Here is a 12502-nt window from a genome sequence, read left to right as displayed (position 1 = left end):
GAATGGTCTCTGAAACGAACTTTTAAATCCTTTCGTGAAATAATCTGATTACCGATATATCACTTCAATGAAGATCTACGTTTTATGAGAAAAACGTTTGATAAAGAACGATTCTAGATTTCTTTGACTGTTGATGTGTATATGTTTTACAGATGCTGCCATATACAACGGTTTGTCATGCTAAAGAATATTCAAATACAAGAGAATATGAGAAAATGACAACGTTTTGTTGTCATCTAAATGTTAAGCTCACATTTTCAGCCATCCCCCATAAGCCCCTATAAAGTATAACACATTACTCATAAGTTGATTGACATCTCATCATAAAAAGAAGACCGCTTTCTTCGAGCAAGATCCTACCTTGAGCTTTATTTATTTGCATACGATCAAAAGGTTGTATTTTTCAAATATTATTTAGAACAAAACAAAAACAAAAAAAACCAAACTTCACTCTTCTCTATATAACTGTCACATAACTCATAAGTTGACTGTTATCTCATCATTAAAGAACGCCGTTTTCTCCTCCCTAGATGCTGTCTTGAGATTTATTTCCATACAATCAAAAGGTTATTTTTTTTTATTATTTAGAAGAAAGAAAAAAAAACAAAACAAAATAAAAAACAAAAACAAAAACAAAACTTCAAACTTATCTATATAAATGTAAAATAACTGACATCTCACCAGAAAAGAACACCGCTGTCTCCGAACCAGACGTCGATTTCGCAAAAAGTAGTAAGTGTGAAACTGCTCGTACATTATGACGTCACAATGGTATTATAGGTTATGATGGCATTACTTACGATCAACTTTACAATTACGACTCTTTGTGAAATCGACATCGGCCCGTGCAGGTCCGGGTGTCAAAAGAATAGGCTTGCAGCAGCGCTAAGCTTGTCGTAAAAGGCGACTAAAACTGTGCACCACTATGGTTTGCGGTCAGGTTTTCCGTATTATACCCTGACTACTCCAGCATGTAACACGCCAGGCGTGCCCCATTCCACCACCTGGGGCACACAACCCAGTTGCTCTGTGGGCAAAGCGCCCTAGCCCCCGGCTAAGGTTCTGAGCACTATTTAGTCGCCTTTTACGACAAGCTTAGCGCTGCTCCAGGCCTATTCTTTTAACACCCGGACCTGCACGGGGCCCTTTTATCTTGTGGCAATCAAAATTTGTCGATCTGATTATCCTTGTGTCCCATCCTTTTTTTTTTATTTTATCATCATCATCATTTCATGTTCATCGCCTGAATATAGCTGAAATGTTGCTGCTCGGGCGTTAAACCCCAACCAATCAATCAATCAAATGTTAAAGTTTGATAAAGCTAAAATGAATGGGACGTAACAAGTGTTCCAAGGTCTAGTAATTCCATTCGATATCTCAATTACAGATATATCGTATACTAACATTTATTGAACTGCTCCTTACGGTTAAAACCCTTCTAACAAACATAATTTTAGATAGAAAAGTTATTATAATAAATCAAAGTAATTTACTTTACCTTATAGCTATAGACAAAGGTTCAAATGAGATATAGCAGAGCAAGAAAATAATATATATATACAAAGAATAGCCCACGAAGGCAACAGAGCAGACACCCATTTGTAAACAGTTTACATGGCAAACAAGAGAGATCTGTCACGACAACCAATGATACATCATTTGGGACAAACATGGGAATTAGTGTTATCTCAGTGTTTATAGTTGGACTTAAATGTTTAATCGTAAACCTTTTGCGATCTCGTTCAATATTTGTAGAATACAAACATTTTTTCATCATACTTTTCTAATTGCAGGCGGAAGTGGATTGTAGTTAATTTAACCACAATGGGTGTTACAAAAATGCGTTAGAACAACCTGTGGACGAAACACTGCAATAACTCACAGGAAAATGAAAACGCACAGGCATGCCATTGATTAATAAAAGAATATAGTTTAAGTTAAAAAATCACATGGTAATAGCATAAATTGGATTACATTTGTCTTGAAACTTGTAACATAATGTTATCACGTTTACATTTCATTCTATTTTTTTTTGCTTTCAAAAGAAAAACATAGTTTAATAGTAAACGTTAGCACTATTTAAATGTCAATTCTTCACAAAGTTTCCGACGAATGATACATTATGAACATTATCTATACAATTCATGTGCAAAATACTGCATCCTCCTCTCGTTCATGAGCTTTCTCCAAACCAACGGAACTCCACAACTGATTCGAAACACTGCCGAACGTTATAGTTCTAGGGCTTACAAGTCTTGTTCTTCATTTATTTTCCCCAGTAATTCCGTGTTTTGAAAGCATTCAAAACCGAAGACCGATTTGTAATTAGTTTGCTACTTCCAGGTACGTCAATTTGATGCAAAGTTGTCATAAGTTTCTTTTATGTGTTTATTTATTAAACGTTAAAACAGTTTAGTGCCATATCTTTATCACCGTGTTTACGTTTAACAGATTTTGAAGGCAAGATTACAGTCTTCATTTAATAAACAACCACTTTTTTGAATGGGTATCAGAGACACATTCTCGTGAATTCACGGGATCACGTGACGAGAATTACAAGTCCCAATCTATAGAAAACAGTGATGCATTGATTTGAAGTGAAAATTCATAATAACATGTAAAGATATGTTACGGTTTGAGCAAAAATGTCGAATTGTATTATGTTTTTGTGGTGTTAATATCACTTGACGTTGGAAATGCTTTTCAATTATAATTTAATCTCTGTTAAGCTATTGAACTGATTTCTTATAATACTTCGGTTGAATAAAACTAACTTGTCTGTATTATATATTTATATTTTTCAAAATCGGCAAGCCAACAGCTGCATGAACGTCTCAATGTCTTTAAAAAGTTTAAACTGGAAATATATGTTTACACAAACCAAATCAAACTAACAAACAAAAACAAAATTAAAAGGAACACACACGAATCCGAAAGATAAAAAATGTACATTTATGTACATCGAATTATGTTAAGTGATCTGTCAAAACAGTTAAAAAATAGATTAACAAGGATGTTGTGGGTTTGTTTGTTTGTTTGTTTGTTTGTTGGGGTTTAACGTCCGAGCAGCAGTATTTCAGCTATATTCAGACGATGAACATGGAATTGATGATGATGAAATGAAAAAGGAATGGGACACAAGGGCAATGGGGTCGATAAATTTTGATTGCCACTGGAAATAGGGAGAGGTGGGTAGGGTCGGGCAATTTAGCCTCCTGTGGCGGAGCCCTATGGTTCCTACTCCGGGAGAATACCACAGTAGGGTTCTTTAACGTGCGAGGAACGTGGCATAATTCCCAACACGGGGCACCACTATGGTTTGCGGTCAGGTTTACCGTATTATACCCTGACAACCCCAGCATGTAACACGCCAGGGGTACCCCATTCCACCACCTGGGGCACACATCCCAGTTGCTCTGTGGGCAGAACGCCTAGCCCCCGGCTAGGTTTCTAAGCATTATTTAGTCGCCTTATACGACAAGCTTAGCGCTGCTGCAGGCCTATTCTTTTAACACACGGACCTGCACGGACACTTTCAGGGCAAATTACCTATGTGTCCTATGACAAAAATTTTCTTTACAGCATATAATTTACATGTAATACTATATACTTTTAACCTATAGCCGCAATTCGATCGTGGGTGTCGTCTTTTTGGGGATACCTTTTAGACCAACCGGGCGTTAGTCTCGAATAAGATTATTTATTTATTTTTGTCGGAACGATAAAATGATTCATATACTTCCCATTTCGTAAGCCTTTTTAATTAACAAGGAATACCTGAATAATAATATGCCTAGCCTTTTATATTAAGTCACTCACTCGTGGGAGTCGCCATAAAAAGGTGGAAGTATTTTTTTTTTACAAGTATTCATAAAGTCAAGGTCGTTAAATTCTTGAACTAAAATGTCTTGACATTTTAATTTCCTTTTATAAGCGAAATTGGATTATTCACCTTTCTTTCATTAAACTAAGAAAGCTTACCAAAATAAATGAAATTCAAAGAGGTGATTTAAATCTGTTTTTAACAACCATTATGCAGTTAATTTTTTCACTTCACAATTAAGACTAATTAAGACCTTCAGTAAACGATTCAGTTCGCACCACAAAAATCAGCTAAGACCTTCTAGCATAACAGTTCATTTAAAACACAAGTCTATCCAGACCTTTTATACGGATTCAGAAATGCGGCTACTTAATTTAACTGTCATTCTTGTTATTAAGAAACAAGAAAGCCAAAAAAAAAAAAAAAAAACAACTGTATCTAATATACGAATACATTGCCTGCAACGCATGCGTGAGGCAACCAAGATGTCGATGTTTACCTATCTTTTGAAAAAAGTAGGAACTGTGTGTGATATTGTGTGCCTAACTAACTCTTAATCTGAGCAATTACAAAGATGAAAAGAAATCATCTTGAGTTCCAAGAACAATTTGCCATGTAACTATGACTTCATTCAAAGATATATTTATACTATGAATAATAATGCCGTCACTTTTATATAAGGATGTCCGCTCGTCATGTTCAGTCAGATTTCAGACTCCTCTGGGTTCATCCATTTATTAGGATTAATATTTTTCCAGTGATTCCCATTTTCATTTCAAAGCTTCAGTAAACACACTTTAAAATGTTATTTGGGAAGTTTGTATAAAATTCTTGTTATTTCTTTGGTTTTTTATAGTAAAAACGTACCAAGACAAATCCCATCGAAATTGTAGAAAAGTCCTTTTCCAGCCAAAGTTTTAAACGCTTATATCTCAAAAACGAGTACACTCACCTATTTTTTCTTTTGTTCTAGCATAAAAGCTCTTAAAAGATTCACAAACCTTTAAAAACTCTTGTCTTTTTTTTTTAAATAGACCAGCGGGCTTATTACTGATAAATTTAAATGCTGAAATGAAAATAAATAAATCAGTCAACTACCATCAAATTAAACAATGAATCAAAACCCGGAAATAAATGAACAACTTATGACGTCCTCTAAAACGAAATAAGAATCACACTTTCTCTGTATGAATTAAATTACGAGAATGTCACCGAATTTCCAGCTAGTGAACTTATTACCTCTTTCATCATTTAGAAAGACATTGATTGTACCATTATGGGTATCAGCGGGACATACGAAATGTTTGTTTGTTTTTTCTATCGTCATTTTTCATTGATAGAAAGCGATGCAAATTACGAAAATTGATCGATAATTATATATTTATATAGACAATGTAGCCTCATATCTGTCTTATTATTTTTAAGGACTTGTAATAATAAATGGAAAAAGAAGAAATTTTTTTTCGTTACATAATTACCTAATATCAAACGCAAAATATATTTTTTAATCATCATAACATAATCTAGAGGTCGAAGGTCAATTATAAAAAAGACGCAGTGACCTTCGCAAAAGTTGGATTGCAGCAATATTTCAGCTATAATCAGGCGATGAACATGAAGTGGATGATAAAATGAACATGAAATGATGATGAAATGACAAATGGGATGGGAGACAAGGATAATGGGGTCGACAAATTTTGATTGCCACTGGAAATAGGGGGAGGTGGGTAGGGTCGGGCAATTTAGCTGAAATATTGCTGCTCGGGCGTTAAACCCCAACAAACAAACAAGCAATTTAGCCTCCTGTGGCGGAGCCCTATGGTTCCTACTCCGGGGGAATACCACAGTAGGATTTTTTAACGTGCGAGGAACGTAGCATCTTTCCCAACACGGTGTACCACTATAGTTTGCGGTCAGGTTTTCCGTATGCAAAAGTTAGAATAAGAGACAGAAACCTTTAAGTGAAATATGCATATCCAAAGATCAAGGAACATAGACCATGTAAATGAACTCAAAATCAGTAAAATGTACCGGTTGCTCTTTGCCATATACCGGGAAAGAGTACTTTGACGAATCGAATAAATCTGCCTTCGTGTAAGGGTTGAAATAATTATATCGGTTTCTAATCCCACAATGGACGTTTTTTTTTTAAAGAGATTACTTTTTTACCTTGAAGAAAATCTCTGCCCAATAGATTATACTTAAGTATGGGTAAAGCAAATCCCTGTCCAACAATTTATAAGAAATTTCGTATGACACTGAAAGTCCATGGAAATCGGTAAGCTCTCGATCAAAGTATTAGTTAAAAGTTAGAAATTAATACCCGTTGTAATGCTGCCATGAATAGAAGTTACCTTACAATAGAGTATTGCGACATCTCGTTCATCAAATATTTTTTTTATTATTTCTTTACAGAAGTAGGTCCGTATAAGAAATACATTTAGAAGCAGTGTATATCATGTCCTTAATTCAATTTAGATGCAGCGGAGATGATTACCGATTCCATGATAGATCTGGTATCAAAGGAAACACTGCATCGATGGAACTAAAACTGATACAGAAAGACAGTCTTTTCTTCGTTTGACTAATATCTGCTACAAAGTCGGTCTCTCAGTATAAAAGAAAAAAAACTATAAATTTTATTGAGACAAAACGCAAACAAAGTACTTATATAACATTCAGAGCAAAATCGTTTCTTCATGATAAGTTATATCAGACGCATGGCTTAACTTGTCATTTTCATATTTAGATGCATAATTGACAGACAAATGTTGTTACTTTTGTCATTTTCTATAATTTTTAGTGATACATCCGTTATATAGCAAAATGTATATTCTAATCACAATGAATTGTTAATGTTGCTAGAGATTTGGATTTGACGAACCTTTCATGAACTTTCTTGTTTTATCTTGTATTGGTTGAGAATTAGAGAAGAAATTTAAGAAAACAGTAAGAAAATCTAAATTACCAATTCTAATCGCATCTTAACGAAGTTACATGAGTGATTGAAAAATCTGAACCAAAAATCATTGTTTGGTGTGATGAAATGAGTGACTCATTTGAATTTCTTTTCATACAGATTATTGAAAAAGATTATCGTTCATCGCTTATTCAAATACAATTACGGAGTGTATCGTGAGTAAAAGTCTTGTAATACCTACGCAGAGTTGTTTTAACTGTAAAATTTTATTGTCAAAAAAAAAAGAAAGGAAGGAAAGGCCCTCTTGATGAGGTACTCTTTATATATCGACACTTGTTTTCCATCACGTAGTGCTCAGTTTAAGATAGAATAGAAATCTATTGGTGCGACAAATTTGAAAAAAAGGTCTACATTCCCTTCATTTTTTCACTTCATTCTCCTCCATGAGCACAAATGCAATATATATGTAACGTATATAATTTTAAACAAACCCACTTGTGCAAAGCAATGTTAACGTGTTGTATTCCGAATATGTAACATTGATTTGCATGGTCCATGATTAGGTCCTCGGGTGTTATAGAATATATGCTCACAGGAGAACATGTTTGTTAAAGGCGATTAAGCACTAAGCATTTTAAAATATGTCCAGTCCAAAACCTATGCATTTGGGTATAAGTAGGTACATGTACCCCTCGCTCCTCGAGTCTCAAGACTATACATGGGAGGGTAATCAAGACCTACCAATTTTCAGAGTAAACCGGAGTTATTGGGGTATCGGGAATATGTGGAACTGGCAGATTTTAATACATTGGGCAAATAAGACCGTTTCTTGTTCAGCATTATCTCTGAGGCATGTACATGTACCTCGAATGAACATGGACCCGTGCAGGTCCGGGTGTCAAAAGAATAGGCCTGCATCAGCGATAAGCTTGTCGTATAAGGCGACTAAATAGTGCTCAGAAACCTAGCCGGGGGCTAGGGCGCTCTGCCCACAGAGCAACTGGGATGTGTGCCCCAGGCGGTGGAATGGGGTACCCCTGGCGTGTTACATGGTGGGGTTGTCAGGCTATAATACGGAAAACCTGACCGCAAACCATAGTGGTGCACCGTGTTGGGAAAGATGCCACGTTCCTCGCACGTTAAAGAACCCTACTGTGGTATTCTCCCGGAGTAGGAACCATAGGGCTCCGCCACAGGAAGCTAAATTGCCCGACCCTACCCACCTCTCCCAATTTCTAGTGGCGATCAAAATTTGTCGACCCCATTGTCCTTGTCTCCCATCCCTTTTTCATTTCATCTTCATCGTCTGAAAATAGCTGAAATATTGCTATTCGGACGTTAAACCCCAACAAACAAACTTTGCGCCCAGCCACAGGAGGCTAACTTGCCCGACCCTACCCATCCCTTCCTCTTGTGGCAATCAAAATTTGTCGACCTTACTATCCTTGTGTCCCATACCAATTTTCATTTCATCATCATTTTTGTTCATTTTATCATCCTTTTCATGTTCATCGCTTGAATATAGCTGAAATATTTCTGCTCGGGCGTTAAACCCCAACAATCAATTAATCAATCGAATGAACTTCAAATTAATTTCGCCTTTTTATATTTATTGGGATTCAGCAAGGGCTATCCTTTATTTGTTCACTAATGAAAATATGACTGAATATCTACTAAATGCAATATTGTCGGTGACAGTTTAATTTCTCAAACTGACTCTGATGGGCCATTATGTAAGGCACTCCACATTAAAATTAACAAATCTATGATGAAATAAGAAATGCACAAATTGGACTTTGTGAACTACCCCTTTTGATACCGGAAGTAATTATAGAACAGAATAATAATTTTGAATAGATTGTCTTGTGAATTAATGTAATTTCCCATATAGCCTACACATACAAAAAAGCAAGTATGTTTCATCAAACATTGTAGAATTGAAGTGTTTCATCAAACATTGTAGAATTGAAGTGAACTAAAGTCAATCCATGTTTATTTTTTTAGTTATATTTTAGACAAGGGAAACGAGCGTCTCTTATAGTGTACAATATATCGTACCTAATAACATAAGACAAGAGGATTTCCTCCCGTTTAACCTTTGTTTTTCTCTTTTTGTTCAAATGACAGATATTAAAAGACAATCTGATCCACAAAGTTCACTGATATTGAGTAAACTATATAGGCGTTTTTAATGTGAAGTAGTTGTACCATTTCCGCAAAACAAATTAATACTAATTTGAAATCGCCATATTTAGACACTTGTTGAAATTTACTCTATAAATAAAGAATCAGATTTTAAAATGTCAGTGTAGCAGTAGTAACATTTGTCAGTTATATAAAGACGTCAATATATATACCCTCATATAATCGTTAGTGCAAAAAAAGTTAATACTTTTAGTACTTTCAGAGTAAAGTTTTGAAATTACATCTGAAATAATATTATTTAATAATTTTTGGATTTACAATCTTTTATTAAACCTCTTAATACACATTCAATACGTGGTTAAAATACAAATAAAATCAAACCTACTGCATTTAGCAATGGTACCGAAAAAAAGTTAAGCATTCCTCTACTTCCTCAAAAAACTACTAGATTTGTTCATAAACCGTACGAATGCGCTTTTTGTGGCAAAATATAGACATTATTTCTACAGAACAACTTCTCTCCCGTTCTGATACGTTTTAAATTATAAAACAAATGAAATTGACGTAAAAGTCTACAATCGATTGGTCCGACCTCGACCTTGACATCGCAAAACAAGCCGGGTCTGCTTGGGGAATATGGGGGTACCAACGATGACAATAGAAAGAGCGGAAAATGTTATGCATACCACAAGATAAAATCCGGTTTTTTTCTAGCTGTGTCAAGGTCACAGTTGTTTCACTTTTAATCCAAGCAATTGTAGAAATATTGAGTTTGAATGTACAAAACCTTGTTTTGGTTATTTTGGAATTATTTGCTGGTGAAACCTGTGTCTACTCGATTCTTTCTTTGATAAGAGATTGTAGGGCAGTAAATTGTAATTTGTTCGATATGTACATGTAGTAAAATATAGTTACTAATAAAATATTGAGTTGATGTTTGTTTCTTAGGGTTTAACGTCCGAGCAGCAATATTTCAGCTATATTCAGACGATGAACATGAAATTGAAAAATGAACATGAAATGATGATGAAATGAAAGATTTGTTTGTTTGTTTGTTGGGGTTTAACGTCCGAGCAGCAATATTTCAGCTATATTCAGACAATGAACATAAAATGGATGATAAAATGAACATAAATGAAAAAAAAAGGATGGGACAGAAGGACAATAGGGTCGACAAACTTTGATTGCCACTGAAAAAAGGGGGGATGGGTAAGGTCGGGCAATTTAGCCTCCTGTGGCGGAGCGCAAAGGTTCCTACTCCATTCGAATACGCCAGCAGTGTGCTTTAACGTGCCATCTTTCCCAACACGGTGCACCACTATGGTTTGCGGTCAGGTTTTCCGTATTATAGCCTGACAACCCCAGCATGTAATACGCCAGGGGTACCCCATTCCACCACCTGGGGCACACATCCCAGTTGCTCTGTGGGCAGAGCGCCTTGCCCCCGGCTAGGGTTCTGAGCACTATTTAGTCGCCTTATACGACAAGCTTAGTGCTGGTGCAGGCCTATTCGTTTAACACCCGGACCTGCACGGGGCTGAAATGAAAGAGGGATGGGACACATGACAATGGGGTCGACAAATTTAGATTGCCACTGGAAATAGGGAGAGGTGGGTAAGGTCGGGCAATTTAGCCTTCTGTGGCGGAGCCCTATGGTTCCTACTCCGGGAGAATACCGCAGTAGGGTTCTTTAACGTGGCATCTTTCCCAACACGGGGCACCACTATGGTTTGCGGTAAAGTTTTCCGTATTATAGCCTGACAACCCCAGCATATAACCCGCCAGGGGTACCCCATTCAACCACCTGGGACACACAACCCAGTTGCTCTGTGGGCAGAGCGCCTAACCCCCGGCTAGGTTTTTGAGCACTCTTTAGTCTCCTTTTACGACAAGCTTAGCGCTGCTGCAGGCCTATTCTTTTGACACCCGGACCTGCACGGGGCGTATTGTATAGGAACGACTTTTCAAAGCTATTTTTTTTACAAAAAATTATAGTATATGTGGGCGCGTGTCATTGCATATGTCCTCACGGATTAGTTGTACACTGGTTCTCTTTCCCATGGCCCCGTTGACAGCAATCAGCCCTGGCCATGTGCATACTCAAAAACCACGGTCGTCTGTCTCTAAACAATTCTTATAACTCATTTGCATTACGTTTATTCATTCATATAACTTCCATGAAGGCTGATTTGTTCAACGTGTCATAGTTTTCTTTTTCTCTTTCGTCTACCCCGGACTTGATTTTTATGAGCAACATATCGGGTGTTTTTAGAAAAGCAGAGGACGCTTACCCATCCGTACGTTGCACCTGGTCCATGCTCCAAGTTTTTTGGCGGAGTCCGAGTTACTAATTTATTTTTGTTATTTTGTATATATTATTTTTGTTATTACATGTTTTTTGTTGTGTTTGTTTTCCTTGTCTGGTCTTTGTCCCTGGATTACATTCTTCTGATTAGAATCTGGGTTCCCTTGATCTAATTTTATTAGTATCAAGCAAAGTTTGTAAAAAATTGACTAAATACAACAATACCATAAATATAGATGTTGTAAATTTCGGTATGCTGTAAACGTGTCTCAAGGAATGACGTTGGATAGACCAATATGTCAACCATTTCATAGACATAATTTTATTAAGTGACAGTGCTCGAACCTTATAAGGTGATTACATTAAATCATATACAACACTTTTTCTGTCTATTTGAAATACTTTGATGTACGATTGATTGATTGATTGATTGTTGGGGTTTAACGTCCGAGCAGCAATATTTCAGCTATATTCAGACGATGAACATGAAACGGATGATAAAATGAACATGAAATGATGATGAAATGAAAAACGGGATGGGACACAAGGACAGTAGGGTCGACAAATTTTGATTGCCACTAGCAAAAGGGAGGGATGGGTAAGGTCGGGCAATTTAGCCTCCTGTGGCGGAGCGCAAAGGTTCCTACTCCTATCTAATACCACAGCAGGGTTCTTTAACGTGCGAGGAACGTGGCATATTTCCTAACACGGTGCACCACTATGGTTTGCGGTCAGGTTTTCCGTATTATAGCCTGACAACCCCAGCTTGTAACACGCCAGGGGTACCCCATTCCACCACCTGGGACACACATCCCAGTTGCTCTGTGGGCAGAGCGCCTAGCCCCCGGCTAGGTTTCTGAGCACTATTTAGTCGCCTTTTACGACAAGCTTAGCGCTGCTGCAGGCCTATTCTTTTGACACCCGGACCTGCACGGGGCCTTTGATGTACGTGGTATGCACTTGAAAATAATCTGTTTCTTCAGTTTTAAATAGACAGAAATAAAAATCCCTACCTTTGAATATCAAATGTTGTATGCATCATTTATCTATCTATTTATTTTTAATAATTACAATGAGCTTCTAAGTACAATCTCTATATTCGCTTCACCCATTATACATCAACTGTAGCCATATGCTCCCGCCGCTGACGAATTCTAAAGTTGCTTATGTCCGAACAACACTACGAAATTTGTTCAATAAAAAACAAAAATATAAAAAAAAATATCAATCATATATATATATATATATATCAATCAAAATTATGGTTTAGTGTGCATATTTACGCTTAATAGCAAAATATTTTTCTTCA

The sequence above is a fragment of the Perna viridis genome, chromosome 2 (assembly GCF_037379345.1).
Source record: "Perna viridis isolate PV_CMFRI_1.1 ecotype Kerala chromosome 2, ASM3737934v1, whole genome shotgun sequence".
Taxonomy (NCBI): Eukaryota; Metazoa; Mollusca; class Bivalvia; order Mytilida; family Mytilidae; genus Perna; species Perna viridis.
The sequence above is the reverse complement of the archived record's forward strand: the minus strand, read 5'-3'. Positions refer to the sequence as shown.